This window comes from Marmota monax, unplaced genomic scaffold, assembly GCF_021218885.2.
Source record: "Marmota monax isolate L192 unplaced genomic scaffold, Marmota_monax_Labrador192_F-V1.1 WCK01_AAM20220418_F8-fsc00193, whole genome shotgun sequence".
In the NCBI taxonomy this organism is placed as follows: domain Eukaryota; kingdom Metazoa; phylum Chordata; class Mammalia; order Rodentia; family Sciuridae; genus Marmota; species Marmota monax.
In genome coordinates, this window is record NW_026695203.1 from 2,069,101 (window position 1) to 2,084,938 (window position 15,838).

At 45.2% G+C, this 15,838-nt stretch overlaps 1 protein-coding gene and 1 non-coding gene across 2 annotated transcripts in view; both read left to right on the forward strand.

Annotated features, from left to right (window-relative positions):
- The window catches only part of Cntnap2 (contactin associated protein 2), a 1,911,322-nt gene that overhangs the window by 1,776,874 nt on the left and 118,610 nt on the right, over positions 1 to 15,838 (forward strand). The gene's annotated exons all lie outside the window — the stretch shown is intronic.
- On the forward strand, positions 9,099 to 9,172 carry Trnaa-ggc (transfer RNA alanine (anticodon GGC)). Its single transcript has one exon. It is a non-coding gene; the product is annotated as a tRNA-Ala (tRNA).

Sequence of the window (15,838 nt, forward strand, 5' to 3'; positions counted from 1 at the left end):
CCTTGAGGATTAATGCATTTTTATTATTCTTATAGAATAGTTCAAAACATTTAAAAGCAAAAAAAAATAATAATAATACACATATTTATGTACCCATCACCCAAATATTACAAATTTTGATATTTTGATGAATTTCTTCAGGTCTTTTGTTTGTTTGGGTTTTGTTTTTTCGTTGTTTTTTTTTTTTTTTTTTTTAAAGATGCAGGGACAGTCGAAGGTCCTCTGTCCTCCTGTTATGTGGTGGGCTCTGGGAAAAGCGGGGGCGGTGCCTTCTGCATCACTGCAGCAAAGGTGACCGTATCTCCCTGGGAAAGTCAAGCACAACTTCAAAATGGAATTCTGCCCAATGCCCCTGCAGAGAGCGGGGCGGGACGGAATGACGGGCAGGGGAAGGGACGAGAGGGGAGAGGAAGCAGCTGCTGACATCCAGCCTGGCCCAAGGATAAAACTAGCTAGGAAACCAAAATGAATAAACTGAAGTTCTTTATCCATAACTAGCACATATTTTTGAGTTTTGATGTAATTGAGACAGCAGAGAGTTAAGGGATACAGTCTCTGGCACAGATACTCAGAACCCATGTTCTCTAAAAATCAATGGGACAGATGGGAAGGATGTGTCATTTTGGCTTTCATCTAACTGGAGAGCCACCCTATCCTTGCCAAGAAGAAGTTAACAGATTTCCTGCAATCAAAATAAGACCTTTCTTTAATAATTCTCGGTCTTCAGGAATAATGGTGATTAGGTCCCCAGGTTCTTTACCACAAAGGACATGACTTTATATTTAATGGGAGTTTTCAAAACTACCTGCCATTAGTCAGAATTTCAACCAAATTGTACAAAAACAGTTGTATCAGTTACCATTTGTACTACGTGTTGAATATGAATGTCTAGCAACAGGTAGAGGATACATGCTAGGGATAGAGAGAAAGATGCAAGTGTTAGGATATCACCAGTTGCTGCAACAAATTAACCCCAGATTTTCTGGGGCTCACCCAGTAAGTCTATCTCATATCAGTCATGCTTCTAGATGCAGAAAGTCTCCAGTAGTGATGAACGTATACTGGGTAGCTACTCTGATGACCACAGCCATCAGTCCCCGACCTCCACCCTTGGTAGAAGGAGGAGTCTGCTGATTGGATCACTTTTTCCATTGTCCTCATGGCCCTCCATGGCTCAGTCCTCCACAAAGCTCTTTCCTGTCTGTGGTCTGCCATGGCCACCTTTGAATCGAGTACTGAGGACAGTGCATTCCTGTGGCTGTGCAGCTGTAGGTTCCAGCTCCTGCAGGTACAGGTATTTCTAAAGTAGACCAGTCCCATGGTTTCTTTGCAAATACAATCCCTCCATACCTGACCTGGCTTCCGAACTCTGTGCTTCCAGTCAATTTCCTGTGCCTATAACTGCACCCCAAGCTCTCTCCGAGACTTGAATCTTAGACCCACCTAATTATTTCACCTCCAGGTGCCCATGCCTCTCTCCCAAGGTAATGGCAGCTACCTTGAGACCACCTGACATGAAAGACTCAAGTGGGAAGACCCCCAGTGTGGCCTTTAATCATGGGCTAAGTCAGTCTGCTGAACTGAGAAATCTGACTGCAACTTTGTTGCTCAAAGCTTTTAGCAGTTCCATCTCTTTCTTTCTGGTGGAAGGTTCCATATTCCTGGGCTTGCTCTATTCTCATTCATTGATATTTGGAAACTGGCCAATTCATTCCTGCATCCCTCTCCTCCTTGAGGAAGTAAGCAAAGAGCAACTGACGCCTATGACCATTCCATCCCTTTTAAAGCACCTGCCCTAAGCTGAGGTCATAGGCACTTAGTCTGACGGGTGACATGAGATAACAGTTGTAAAATGCTTTATTGCATATAGTGGTACCCGCTATGGACAGGGGGAGTATTGTAGGACACTCACTGGATGCTGAAATCACACAATACTGAACCCTACAGACACTGTTTCTTCCTACACATACGTTATCTATGACAACGTTCAATTTTTAAATTATACACAATAAGAGATCATCAATAGTAACATACTAATAGTATCATAATAGCAACCTACTATGATTTGTGGAAAATTACACTCATTTTCAACATACCAAATTGCACAATAGTCTCTTTAGAAAAAATAATTAATGTAATTAGGGGAAACACAATCATTAAAGGAAATGACCTAATATGCCTCTCTGGGGTCATAAAATCCTAACTTTCAAAGTGAAAGAAAACTAAGAGGTCTAACTTGAAGGTCGGTGTCATTTCAACACACAATATCACACACCAATAAAGCTCTAGGTCAGTTCTCTAAACATGAACACCACCTCCCATCTTCTCTTTTGCCGTGCTTCTTTTCTGAGTAACCAGACTGAAATCAGACGCCAAAGCTCTGATTAATCATTTAAAACCATGTGCCTTTATCACCCTTGAACTCTCTGCCAATAAAGACACTACCAAAAAGCGTATAGATGTAAACACTCCTGAAAATTTTAATACCAGAGGTCGTTCCAGTCTTTATTAAAGAAAATAACGCTGTCTGGAAGCATTCGATCCTTTTAGGGTTGTCAGAACAAATAAAGAAAGTTGACCTAGTTTGCCCAGAGTCTTGCTCTTGAAATTACATTTACTGTAGCTTCTTCCCTTTGGCTAATTTAGCTTTTATCTGCTCTTGGTGGTGAACTCACAGCGTGGCTGTGCACTACAGGCAAGCTTGGCAGAGGGAGGTGACGGCCAGAATGACGAGGGGCCATTAGAACTCCCCTTTCCCTTCCTGCCCACTCCCACGCTCTCCTGGTGGCTCCGCGAGTCCTGCTAACCTTACACTTGAGTGGAAGACAGACATGTTTAATTCTTTGGAGAGCATAGGTCAGTACTTTATTAGTTTCCTGTGTCCTTACAGTGGCTCAATTCTATAGAAGACGTCTGGGAAGAAAAGAGAGGGGAACTACATATGTTAGAGACTTCCCATTGATTTGGCCTGCATTCATTTTTCCTTCCATATTTCTGTGTATCCATAAAAGCCTGTTTGAAATTGAGACACCCATCAAAAACCTCACGATCTCATTAGCTTTTGTAATGTCCACTCTGGTATTAGGATGGACTATGGATTCTTGGCCCTGGGAAGGGCAGTTCAGCAATTTTTTTTATTATTTGGTACAAGCAAAAAGCAGGGCTGTGTGTGAAGTGTGTCTAGAAGGAGGAAGCAAGGTACCCAGATTCTGCTCCATGACCTTCCTTCAAACCAGCGGCAGCTTTTCCCCTGGCCACATCTGCCCCTAGATGTGTGGGCAGCCAGTAGGCAAGGACAGTCCAGTCCAGGGGTGCAGTGGAGGTGTCTGGGGAAGATCCTATTTATGAAGATGAGACATTCTCAAGATGGTTGCAAGCTATTCTATTAACAATGCATTTTCTTTCTACTTAAAACCACCTGAGAGTTTCACTAAGAATTTACTACGGTGACATCTAACTGACATTAGCTCTTACCCTTGTTACCACCCATCCATTCATTTCATGCTGGGAAAGTTCCAAGCAGCAACCAGTTTTTAAACCTGACTTGGGTAACATCAGGTGGTCACCAACACCATTACCAAGGCCACTAACCTATGTGGAGTACAAATAAAAATGAGTCAACTTGAATTAAAATAGACCTGAGAACAAATATGTGCTGAGCGTCCACCATAGGAGAGACCCAGAGTGGAAAGTGGTGAGTCGGTGGGGCAAAGGGGTGACAGGATGAACAAAATATGTCCTTCACCCTCAAGAGTTTCTGCTCAGAGGGGAGAAAAGATGTGTGCACGCTTGATGCGCCTTTCTTCAGATAAAAGAAACATGTTCCACCTAATTCTCTACAAGAGACTTCAAAGTTAGTCTCCCTTTCAATGTGTAAATAATAGAAAGGGGATATAGCAGAAGAGAATATTAGCAATTTGAGCTGGAAATAAGACCAGAGCACATAAAGCAAAATGGCCCTTCAAGAATGATCTCAGGCTAAGCAGAGACCCCCATGGGTTGCGACTGCTGAATTTAGAAGTAGTTATTAAGACATAAATATTAAGGAGTCCTTATTATCAGGCTCTTCCACTTAATAGCTCTGTGATCTCCAGCAGGTTACCGAAATCTATTTCCTTATTGATAAAATAGGAACAAGGCCACTTATTTTAATGTGGTTTGTGTGCATTAACTGAAAATACAAAACATCTAGGATGGCCTGTGACCCGACAAAATATTAGTTTCCTTTCTTCCCAATTCCTTTCTCTTTCTTAAAAGCAAGAACTAAGAGAGCGACCAACAAGTCATTATCTACAGGGTCTTCAGGACAAAGTTCCCCCTCCACTGATTTGTAGGCCATTAAGCATGTGCTCAGCACTCAGCCTAGGCACAGCGCACAGTGTGACTGTTCCCTCCATGAGCCCAGACCAGGGAACAGACATCGATTGTACAGATGTGAACTCAGTGCTAACCCAAGCAGAAGCTCATGCTGGGGAAGCACAGAAAGAGGTGATAGATCATGGCAGGGGGGAGCCAGAGATCCAAGAAGACCCACAGAGGCATTTGAGCTGCACCTTTAAGGTCTTCCCTGGGGGCCGGGAGCACCATGTTCTCTTACTTATCTTTTACTATGGGATTCAGCATTTGCTTCTTTTGTAATTCATAAAAATTATACAAGCGAACATATGAAAAAAATAAGTTGGAACCCATCAAACCCATCTGATCTGAAACAGAAAAAGACTCATAATGAATATGTCAACACTTGCAAGTTTTTCATTTCTTTTCTAAAGCAATTTCATCTGCAAATGAATTATGCACTCCAGGGCTAGACAGAACCTCCATTCCTACACTCCAGAAAAATGTGTCTGCTTCGCTCTACATTTCTTACAGCTCAGTGGGAAGGCAGCTGCAGTGCAATTTCGGATCCAGTTTAAGGTCTGAGGTGTCAGTTCTCTTTCCTTCTCCAGAACACAGCCAAAGCTTATGAGCTGCAAGGTGGGGAGTTCATTTGTTCTCCCCAAGCACATTAAGTACATAAATAATCTCTCAAGAAAGAAGATAAGCCTGCTGGATTTCTATTTTGTCTAGCATGAAAACTAAAGTCCAATCTGTGAGGCATTATATTGTTATATCCATCTGCAGTGCACTAAAGTCACTCTCAAAGACTGTAATTCTCCAAGCTATTTTTTAGTACAATAGGCAGAGTGGGTTGTTTCTTATGCACAGTTACCTGAAAGCAGGTTCCTATCTCACATAAATTTATCTTCTCTCTGAAAAGTAAATGTATCTCAACATGTGGTCCAAGGTTCTGAAGGATTGCTCGCTGCCCCTCCGCTCGGAGGAAGGAGAAGTCAGCTCTGGTATTGAAGGTGAGGATTTTGATGGACAGGGGCCTGGAGTGGGGCCTGAGCTAGTGTTAAAACGCCCTCTGGTGGTCATTGGCCATAACCAGTGAGCTTGGGGAGGGGAAAGAGCCTTGTGAGAGACCAACTCAGTGGTGGTTTTTTTCCTATTAACGCTCATCAAATTCAGAGCCATGGGTTATGGCCTGGGTCATTTGCATCTAATGTGAAATACCACGATGGTGCTGGGACATGGTATTGCGAATATAAATGGGAGCTCACTGTTGTGTTCAAAGGGTACAGCCAGGGATTTTTATGCTGCTCTATCCCCAAGCCCTGGGCACACAGGAGAACCTTGAGAAGTGTTTATTAGGGGCTGAGAGCTGTAGCTCGGTGATAGAGCTCTTGCCTAGCACGTGTGAGGCCCTGGGTTCGATCCTCAGCACCACATAAAAATAAATAAAATAAAGGCATATTTTCCATCTATAACTACAAAAAGGCATATTTTCCATCTATAACTACAAAAACAAATTTTTTAAAGAAGTGTTTGTTGAATAACCCTATAAATGAATATGTTCTGTGCACACATCATGAGCTTGAACTATCTGAGAGTGCAGAGACCCCTTCTGCTTTCTGGGATAGATTTGATTTACATTCTTCTATAGTCATTGCTGAGTAAACTAAAATAATGACCTCTTCTCTAATATTAAGATGAGGAAATATAATGCAAATGTTGGAGGGAGTGGCAATAGAAAAAAGCCTTTATGGGTAGAAGAGAGGGTCTGGGCTGGTAGCTCAAAGGAAAAGATAAAAGAACAACATCAAAAAAGAAGTGGAATTAAGATAATAAAGGAAACAATTGAGCAAATGACTGCCACTGTGTTCAAGCATCCCTCCTGATATTGTCACCTCAGGCCACAGCAGAAGTGATACAAACAGTGGAAATCAGCTCCCTCCAGCAGCCTGACTCCCAGTCCCCTGAGAAAATGCTGTTAGTGTCAGGGTTATGAACCCCGAGGCTTCTATCCGCACTGTGTGCTTAATCCCCAGCTGTACCCCACGAATGCACAGTGGGGGTAGCGATGAAGTAGTTGGTGGGTTTCTGAAGTCTATCTTTCAGGCCATCTCTGAAAATCTGTCCAGCTACCAGAAGTAGACACACAGGGAACGGGGTCACACAACTCAGAAAGTGGATAAAAGGAAGTGCATTGAACATGGAGAAGAGGAGGACAACAGAGAAGACACTGGGTGCCCCTGTTCCCCACCCATTCCCAGAGCTACCCCTGGCCTGGCAGAGGGCATGGTGCCAGCCTGGCTCTGCCAGGGGACTGGGTAGGAGCTAGCATGGTGGGGAAGCTTGGCCTCTTCAAGCTCACTGACCTCCGAGCTGTGTCACCCAGCAGCTTAGACTAGGCAAGCTGAGCTTCCCGAACTGTAAAATTGAGCAAACAAGAATACGTACCCAGAGTTGTGTGTGGATTGATTGAAATGATATGTGTTAAGTTCCTCAGGTGGGATGTGACAGGAGTTGACCTTCAAGAAATGGAAAATGTTGATAATGTGGAGGAGTGGGAGGAGGAGGAGGAGGAGGAGATGTTTTTCTTCTGAAATATTTTCTGCACTTTTTCTGTTTCCCACAAATACTTTCAGCAGCATATGTTTTTTAATTTTTTGTTGTAGATGGACCTTTATTTTATTTATTTACTTTTTAATGTGGTACTGAAGTTGGAACCCAGTGCCCCAAGCATGCTAGGCGAGCGCTCTACCACTGCGCCACAACCCAGCCTCAGCAGTGTGTTCTTTCTTCCCAAGATTGCCAAGGGAGCCCCTGCAGAATGTCAGGAAGGAGACCTTTTCTAGAAGGGGCGGTTGAAGGAGAGCTGGGTTTGGACCAAGGCACAGAGTGGATCTAGGGTCACTCATGAGATTCAGGACCTGCACATGCTGCACCTCCGCTAGAGTAGATTTGAACACACAATGGCATCCAAAGCCAAATCTAATAAGCCAAGGCTAAGGATTAATGTCAGCCCATTTTGCTACAGCCTTAAAGTGCACACACACACACACACACACACTTGCACACGCATCCGACACACGCAGTGCCCCTCTTGCAGGGCTGCGTCAGGACGCAGTACCCCTTTCCTCACTTTGCCTGGCTTTCCCTGTTTTCCATCTCTCCACACCTCTACTAAATTCCCCAGCCCTCCCCACAGCCACTTCTTGGAATGAGCTCCAAACCCAGTGTTAAAACCGCAGTCGTCCCAGGGAGCCGAGCTCTACTGCGTTCTAGAGCCAGCAGAGCAGGTCATCAAGTGGAGTGCAGACCCGTGGCATTTATAATCCCCGTATTCTGAAGTGACTCTCTATAACGCCTTCCTGACGCGCCTTTCTGCTCTTTCACCTGGAATAGAATCGAGGGTGTGGTTATCAGTCCTCTGATAATGCCAGTTTTGAGACTCCATCCTGAATGTTGTTATTGCTGCCAAAACCTATGGGCAGAGTAACGTGGCTCGTTCCTGTGGGTCTTGCAGGCCTTGCAAAGACCCTGGCTTTTCCTCAGAGAAATGAGGACCATGGGAAGTTCTGAGCGGAGAAATCACAAGATCGGATGCCCATCTTAACAGATGGGGAAGAGGAGGTGAGCCGCGGCACTCAGAAGGACAGTGTTTACTGAGCCACCTTTTTAGCAGGAAGGACTTTGCCTGTATCACAGTTTGAATCAATAGAAATGTAACCTTTTTAACCAGGTAGGATGAGTTCCTTTTTATTATTAGTCTTTTTCTCCCTTTACTGTGGGCGATTACAAAAGGTCCCAGGGCATCTTCAGTATTATTGAAAAACCATTAAGGAAACAAACTCAAGTTCATTTAAATGAGAATCATCCCACAATCACAAGTTGAGCAGACCAGTAAACCCGAAGACCAGCCAATAAAGAGGGAAATGCCATTTCATTAAAGAGGTTTAGACCCCAGAGCCCTTATCTTAGCCTGTTAGACACACTGGGAACAAACTTCCGACCCATAGTTTAAAACATCATCTGAAAAACTATTGATCAGTGAATGCCTTTGACTTAGGAAAACCATTATCTCCACGAGTTAGGGGGTGAGAGTGGGAGAGAGTGGTGTCTTGTCTTTAAGCAAAACAAACACAAGTTAAGACATTGGTGAAGGGGAAAGGTAGAGTCCCAGGGAATCAGCCATGTTCTTTCCAACCACAGTGAGCACACAGTGATATGTATTAAACCGGATCTCAACCACTGACTCCGTAGGCTTAGATTTGACACAAACCTCTTGATGCCTCTGTTTCTGGGTATTTTTTTATGATAACATCCTTTCCTACCTCCCTCCCTGTTCATGGAAACCAAGATGGTCATCACAAACCTCCTCAAGTTCTTCCTTGAGAACTACTATGTCAATGGTCAACCTCAGTCAGAATGTGTACTTAGAAAAATTGTAGAATCGGACGGGTCCTTACTGGCCACCAGTCCCACCGCATCAGTCATTCTGTGTTCACATGACCAATATGGGAAATGCTATTCTTTTTATATCATTTATTGTATTTTTCTGATTATAAATTTAAATGCATTCACTCTTGGGAAAGAACACGGGGAAACTAAGTTTCCACTCTCCCATTAAACCCCCTCACTCCCTCGAGGACATGGGTACAGCGTTCTCTGTCCTCACCTCCACTGGCAGGCAAATAAGGGGAGGTTCCACTCACCCTAAAACCAAGCCTTCTCCTCATCCCACTTTCCCCACTGAAGAAGTTTCTTTAGGCTGTGGATGTAGCTCAGTTGGTAGAGTGCTTGCCTGGCATGCATGAGGCCCTGGGTTCAATCCCCAGCATCATAAAAAAAAAAAAAAATTCTTTGCAATTTAACTCCTGGAAGTAGTTCTGCTCTCATCTGTGCTGCTTCGGTTCAGCTTTTGCAGGTCTACTACTCTTTTCAATCCACTTTAAGGAAGTGTGCATTGCATGCCATGAAACGTGCACACTTCAGGTGCACAGATTGATGCGTGCTAGCAGACACACACACACATAATCACCACCAGGGTCAACCCAGAGGGTGTCCCCAGGCCCCTTCCTGTCCATCCACCCAGCCCTTCCCCGCAACACTCACTGAGCACATTTCTATTTCTACAGATCCGCAGATGAGCTTTGCCTGTCCTGTCCAATACTTCATATAAATGGAATCGTGGACACGTAGTCTTTCTCTGGCTCCTGTTACTCTGCATGATGATGCCAAGGTTCATCCTTGTCCTGTGTAACTGCAGTTGTTCAGAACTTCTAGGTAGCATTGCATTTATAAACTATATGACTATCTGATTCTGCATCCGTTTCTCGATGGATAGATGCATATTTTCCAGTTTGAGAATATTATGAATAACCTGTTGTGAGCATTTGCATACCTGTGTATATTACGGACTTTTTAAAATTTCTTTTAAGTATCTGGGAATGGAATTGATGGGTTGCTTGGTAAGTATATCTTTAACTTTGTTAAAAAAAAACTAGTTTTTATTTTATATCCCCTCCAGCAAAGCAGGAGGATTCCAGTTGTTCCACGTATCAACCAACACTTGATATTGTCTTTTTTTCTTTTTTTTGTAACTGAGGATTGAACCAAGGGGCACTTAACCACTGAACCACACCTCCAGCCCGTTTTTGTATTTTATTTAGAGACAGGGTCTCGCTGAGTCGCCTAAGGCCTTGCTAAATTGCTGAGGCTGGCTTGGAACTCATGATCCTCTTGCCTCAGCCTCCCAAGCCTCTGAGATTACAGTCATGCGCCACCACACCCATTGATATTGCCATTTTTTTAAAATTTTTTGTTATGGCATCTCATTTTGGCTTGGCTTTTCCTTTCCCTGAGAGCCAGTGGATCAGCTTTTGACATGTTCATTTCTCACTGGTAAATCTTCTTTGGTAAAGTATCTGTTCAAGTCTCTTCCCCTTTTCCTCTCATCCACTGTCTGCCTTCTCATTATTAAATTGTGGTGCTCTTTGTGTATTCTGGAGACCATCCCTTTGCCAGATGCAAGCACTGGAGTCTTTCCCCCACTTCCTCTTATGCCCACTCCCCACTGGGCCTCTGTCCTCCACTGCCCCGGTGGCTCTCTCACCGAGATCATCAGCAACCTCACAACCCACTCAACTGGCTCATTTACACGCTCATGCAGTACCTGGTACCGCTGCTGCCTGGACTTTCAGGGCTGATTCTCGTCTCTTCCCACCTCATTGGTCCCTTCTTTCCATCCAGTCTGTTACAAGATCGTGTTTCCTCTGCCTGAAAACACCCAGATCCCTGTCGTTCTGGGCACTTCCACAGCTCTGCACGGGCCTGGGCCTCCATCACACAGCAGGCCTCTCCCTGCTGGGCTCAGTCCTCTTACCTGGCCCTTAGGGGCACATCTCTACACCTCCTCTTCCCCATTTGTTAAGACGGGCATCGGATCTTGTGATTTCTCCACTCGGAACTTCCCATGGTCCTCATTTCTCTGAGGAAAAGCCAGGGTCTTTGCCATGGCCTGCGAGACCCACAGGAACGAGCCGGGTCTGCCCTCTGCACTCAGCTCCGCGGCCCTCCACCCCCGCCCCGTTCACTCCCCAGCAGCCTCATGGGCTTCCTGCCAGGGAGTCTCCCACCCCTGGATTTACACTAAGTGGCCTTTTCCATTCCTTCCTGGGTGTCTCCAGGGCTAACTCCTCACATCCTAAAAGCCTTTGCTCAAATCCCCTCTTCTCAGTGAGGCCGTCCTGATGGTCTTACTGAAGGTTGAAGTCAGATCCTCCTCCTCACACCAGATCCCTCTGACTTTGCTCTAATTTGAGGGGAAAGACCCAACATTTCCCACCTCCTAACATGGTACATTGCGTGAGGTTTCTTCAGTGCCACCCATTCTAGGAAGGAAGCCACGTGAGGGCTAGGATCTGGGACTTTTGCTCACCCTTGTGTTTCCAAGTACCCAGAACACTGAAAGGCTTACCACAGGCACTTAATGAAGGTTGATTGAATAAATAAATGAGCCTGTGATATCGCTATCATTTTCTTTCCACGTGGCATTCTCCTGCCCAGAGGGTGCCAGTCATCCCTCACTGGGCCCCAGAGGTGGCCAGCTTAGCTTTCTGACCCTTGGCTATCGTCCCTGAGACTCTGCCAGGAAAACGAGAATGAGAGGTAAGAGAGATCAGGGTATGCAATGTCCCCAACTCTCCTGCCTGGCCTGGCTCTGTCCTTCTGGCCACAGTCACCGCTCCATCCACTGACCCCTCTGCCCCAGCCCCATGTTTCAGGCCCAATTCCTGCTCTTCTAGGCTTAGGGATAGTGATGCCCTCCTACCAAGGCCAGTCCCTGGTGCTAGCATTGCTGAGGTTCCCAAAGGCCCCCACTCTCCATAGATCTCCCTTCTCCTTAGCAGTGCTTGGGCGAGCACTTTCCTGCCATGACCCAAGCGGATACACCATGCTTGTTTTAAGCCCAAACCCAGCCTCGTGAAGATTCTATCGACTCTCAACTTACACATTTCAGCCACAGCTTTTATATATTCGCATTTATTTTTTAACCCTTTCTTCCTAACTCACCCTCTGCAAAGACTTCCAGAACCTACCGCCTGGAGTTAGACCAAACTTCACTGCTTAAGGACACAAGCATCCCTCACTTCAGACACAGTTTCAAGCCTGGGGGCCTTTGGACCACTATCACTCATGGCCCCCTGGATTTCCATATCTCTCATGTTCAACAATTTGCTAGAGCGAATTTCAGAACTTAGGGAAGAACTAATGGTCATGATTGTATTAGGCTACACTAAGGACCGACCAAAGGGAGAGTCAGAGGGTGAGATTCGGGAGCGTCCCAGAGGCAAATCTCCCTTGTCCTCAGGACTTCCCTCCACCCCACCTGGCTCTCTGAACACCGAGGTGCCACAATGTGCACAGCATCACAAACCAGGGTTGTTAGCCTGAGCTCTGGTGTCCAGAGTTCTCTCAGGGGTTCTAGTCATAACTTATGGATTGAACCTTTGGCCACACAGTGAAACTCAGTCTCCCTTCCAATGCTCCAAGCTACATGTTTGGTGAAGAAAGGGAGAAAAAAAAAAAAAAAACAGGCACCTTCTCACGTGCCAAGGTGGCCCTTCTCCTCAGTTGGCCATAGCCACTCTTCTCGCTGGCTCTCTCTTGACCTAGAGTAGACTAATGGTGGCCCCTGCAGGCTTCACCTCACTGGGCATGTCCCATCCTAAGCAGCAGCCTCGGGCCTTGGTGGTCCTGATGGCAGCTTTAATCCCATCTTCTACGTGAATGTCATCCCACACGCTGCTCAGAAGGGGTGCCTTCTGCAGGTCCCCAGCCATGCTGTAGACCAGCCCCATTTATCCATCATAGCCGCCAACACAGGGACGGCAGAGATAGGTAGGAGCCCTCTGCTCTGCCTCTGGGGATCAGATCTCAAGGTGCTCCACAGCACCATGCTCCCCGTCTGTGATACACATTCCCCCAGGCACGCCTGTGCCCTTCTGGGTTAGCAGCCCCGTGGTTAAACAGACATCCAGTCTGGAAACTGTCAGTTTCTTCCTACTTTCTGGCCCATAATCTCCCTTCTCTCTGTGCCCAGTTCTTCTCAGCCCTTAGGATTTTCTTTTTCTCAGGAGGGTTCTCATTTCCTAGGGGAGAGGTCCTGGAACCTTCTCAGATGAACTTGAGCCACAGTCTTCCCCAGCCTTTCCCATCTGGGTGAGAGCTACGCCCTCCCCAGAACTCCTTTCAGTTTCTAGGCTCCTCTGTGGGTGTCTCATGATCCACAGCATTTCCAGCCAAGATGAAATAGCACCATCTAAGTTACCAAGTGAAACTCAGCACTAGCACCCCAGAGCATGCACCACATGGTAGCACTGCTGAATGTCACGTGCCAGTTGTCCCTCAGTTCTCCTGCCCTTTCCTCTAGAGAGATTTTCCACAACCCTTCACCCCGCGGTGCTGGGCTTGCTGTTTTCTCTCGATTCCTTCTCCTGGGTTCCCACCTCCTTCCTCACCCTCTCCAGGTCTCTCCTCTCCTCTGTACAACGAGTGGACTCTTCCCAAAGCAGGTTGTCAACATTTAGGACTGGTGCTCAGCAAACACAAACCTTGGATTTGACATCTTCATAGAGAAGTTGTAGTTACAAATGACAATAGAAATCTGGGGAGACACTGCACCAGAATGACAGATGACAGATACACAATAAACAGGTAGATAATGAGTAGATGGATGATAAGTAGGTAGATGATCAATGACGGAGAGATGATAGGTAGAGAGAGAGATCAGAATATAATAGACAATAGATAGGCAATAGGTAGACATAGGTAATAGGTAGATGGATGATAAATAGGTAGAAAGAGGATCAATAATGGAGAGATGCTAGGTAGAGAGACAGATAGGAATATAACACAAAATAGATGATAGATAAAGATAAATGATAGATAAGTAGACAGAGGGATAGATAAATAGGTTTTAAAAACCTGAAACCCTACTCACTTAGGAACTAAACCCACACTCTGCAGTCTGCTATCCAAGTTCTCTGCCATCTATCTCCCATTTACCTTCTGTCATCTTCTACCATTCCTTTCCAAAGCACAACCTGAGGACTGATGAGACGGCCACCTCCATTACTTGGGAGAGAATAGGTCTATGTGTTCCACTTCAGAGCGTCTCCACTCCGCCAATCTAAGTGCTGAATGATGATGGAAGTTATTCTACATATCATACATTTTGGAATTTTGTGTAACATTTTATTATTTTATATTTGATTTTCTTTTGGGGGGGAGTAGTGTACCAGGGATTGAATCCAGGGGCTCTTAACCACTGAGCCACATCCCAAGCCCTTTTTTTTATTTTTTGAGACAGAGACTCCCTAAGTTGCTTAGGGCCTCACTAAGTTGCTGAGGTTGGCTTTGAACTCATGATCCTCCTGCCTCAGCCTCCCAAGCAGCTGCGATTACAGGGGTGAGCCATCCTGCCCAGCTATATTTGATTTTTATATAATATTATATAACATTATTTCCTAATTATTTCATAAGTCATATTTCCCAAGCAAGAATCTAAGCACCTTGAATGCAGCTCAGTCTATCTTCTCTTGCATATGGTCAGCTTAACTCTGGTCCCAGTTCACAGGGTGACTGGTCAGCAAAATCACCAGAAGATCCAGGTGTGTACGAGGACCTATCAGGAGTTGAGTGGTTTATTGAACGTCTGTTGAGCAGGAGGTGTGGTCAGCCCTTGCAGTCTGCACCCTCTCAGTAGCCAGGTTACCCTGTGATAATCACTCACCTGTGCACTGGTGGCCTGGGGGCAGGTATACTCCTGGACGGGTGTCCCCTTCTCAGGACTGTGCCCAGAGATGCCCCCAGTTGACACAATAGCCTGCTTGCTCCTCTGGATTTAATAAGTATCTCCTCCTGTGAGGAGCGCCTCTTCAGATGAGGATCTGGCCAGTCACAGCGAGGGCCTGCATTAAGCATTTGACATCAGAGTAGCCACCTGCTTCCACACGGGCCAGTCCCAACCCGGGCAGGTAAACAACCCAGCAGCAACATACTGGCCCACAGCAGACTAACAGACGCAGCTCCCCTGCTGGTGGCTTCCTTTTTATTGACAGCCTTGTTAAACTCCCTTGCATGAGGCTCCTCAGAACTCACAGGATCCCACTGCTACAAGTCCTGGAAGCAGGTGCTGGAAAAACCACAGTAACAGAGTGAAGAAAGACAAGCCAGGAGGCCTTCTCAAATCTCTGAGGCCTTCTCAAAATCCCTCTCACTCAAACTTCTGTATTCTTTTCATCTAATCCATAAAGACTGAGCCGTAACATGAGCCACGTGAGCAACATTAGTTATTAGCAGCTGTTTTCAAAAGCCCTCGAACTTTGTTTTTCATCCCTCTTGTTTTCTTCCTCCCCTTTCCCACATGTATGTTTTCCTTTATTCCTAAAATGTCATTACCTTGAGGTCATCAGGGAACATGTACCCTAACTAATCCACTGATGCTTATTATGTACATTATTACCTAAAGCTCCCGATACCTATGCAGACCACGGGTGATGGTTATTACTGTGATTTTAAATATAGAGTATATCACAACCATGAACTATTCTCATACCATATCTATTGCTAAAAAGGAAACTTGAAGTCAAAGACACAAACCTAAGACTGCTGAGTTTTTTCTGATTCTTTGAAACAAGGACAACATAGTGTCATAGCCATTCCTGCTGCAAACATCTCTGAAATCAATACTTTTAAAGAAAAGCTGCACCAGTTCTGGAATGAGAATTTCTTTACCCAGTCACGGGTATTTATAAAAACTCAGGGAGTTATTGATATAAAATCAGTTTTCTTGATTTTTTTTTTTAAATCATACACTTTAAATAATATTTGGTGTTTTTTCCAGTAGGTGGCGTATCAGACTAGAAAAAGTAGATCAATGTGTGAAAGCAAATTTTTTTCTTTCTACTATTTTGAGGAATTTTTTATATATACCATGAAGCACCTA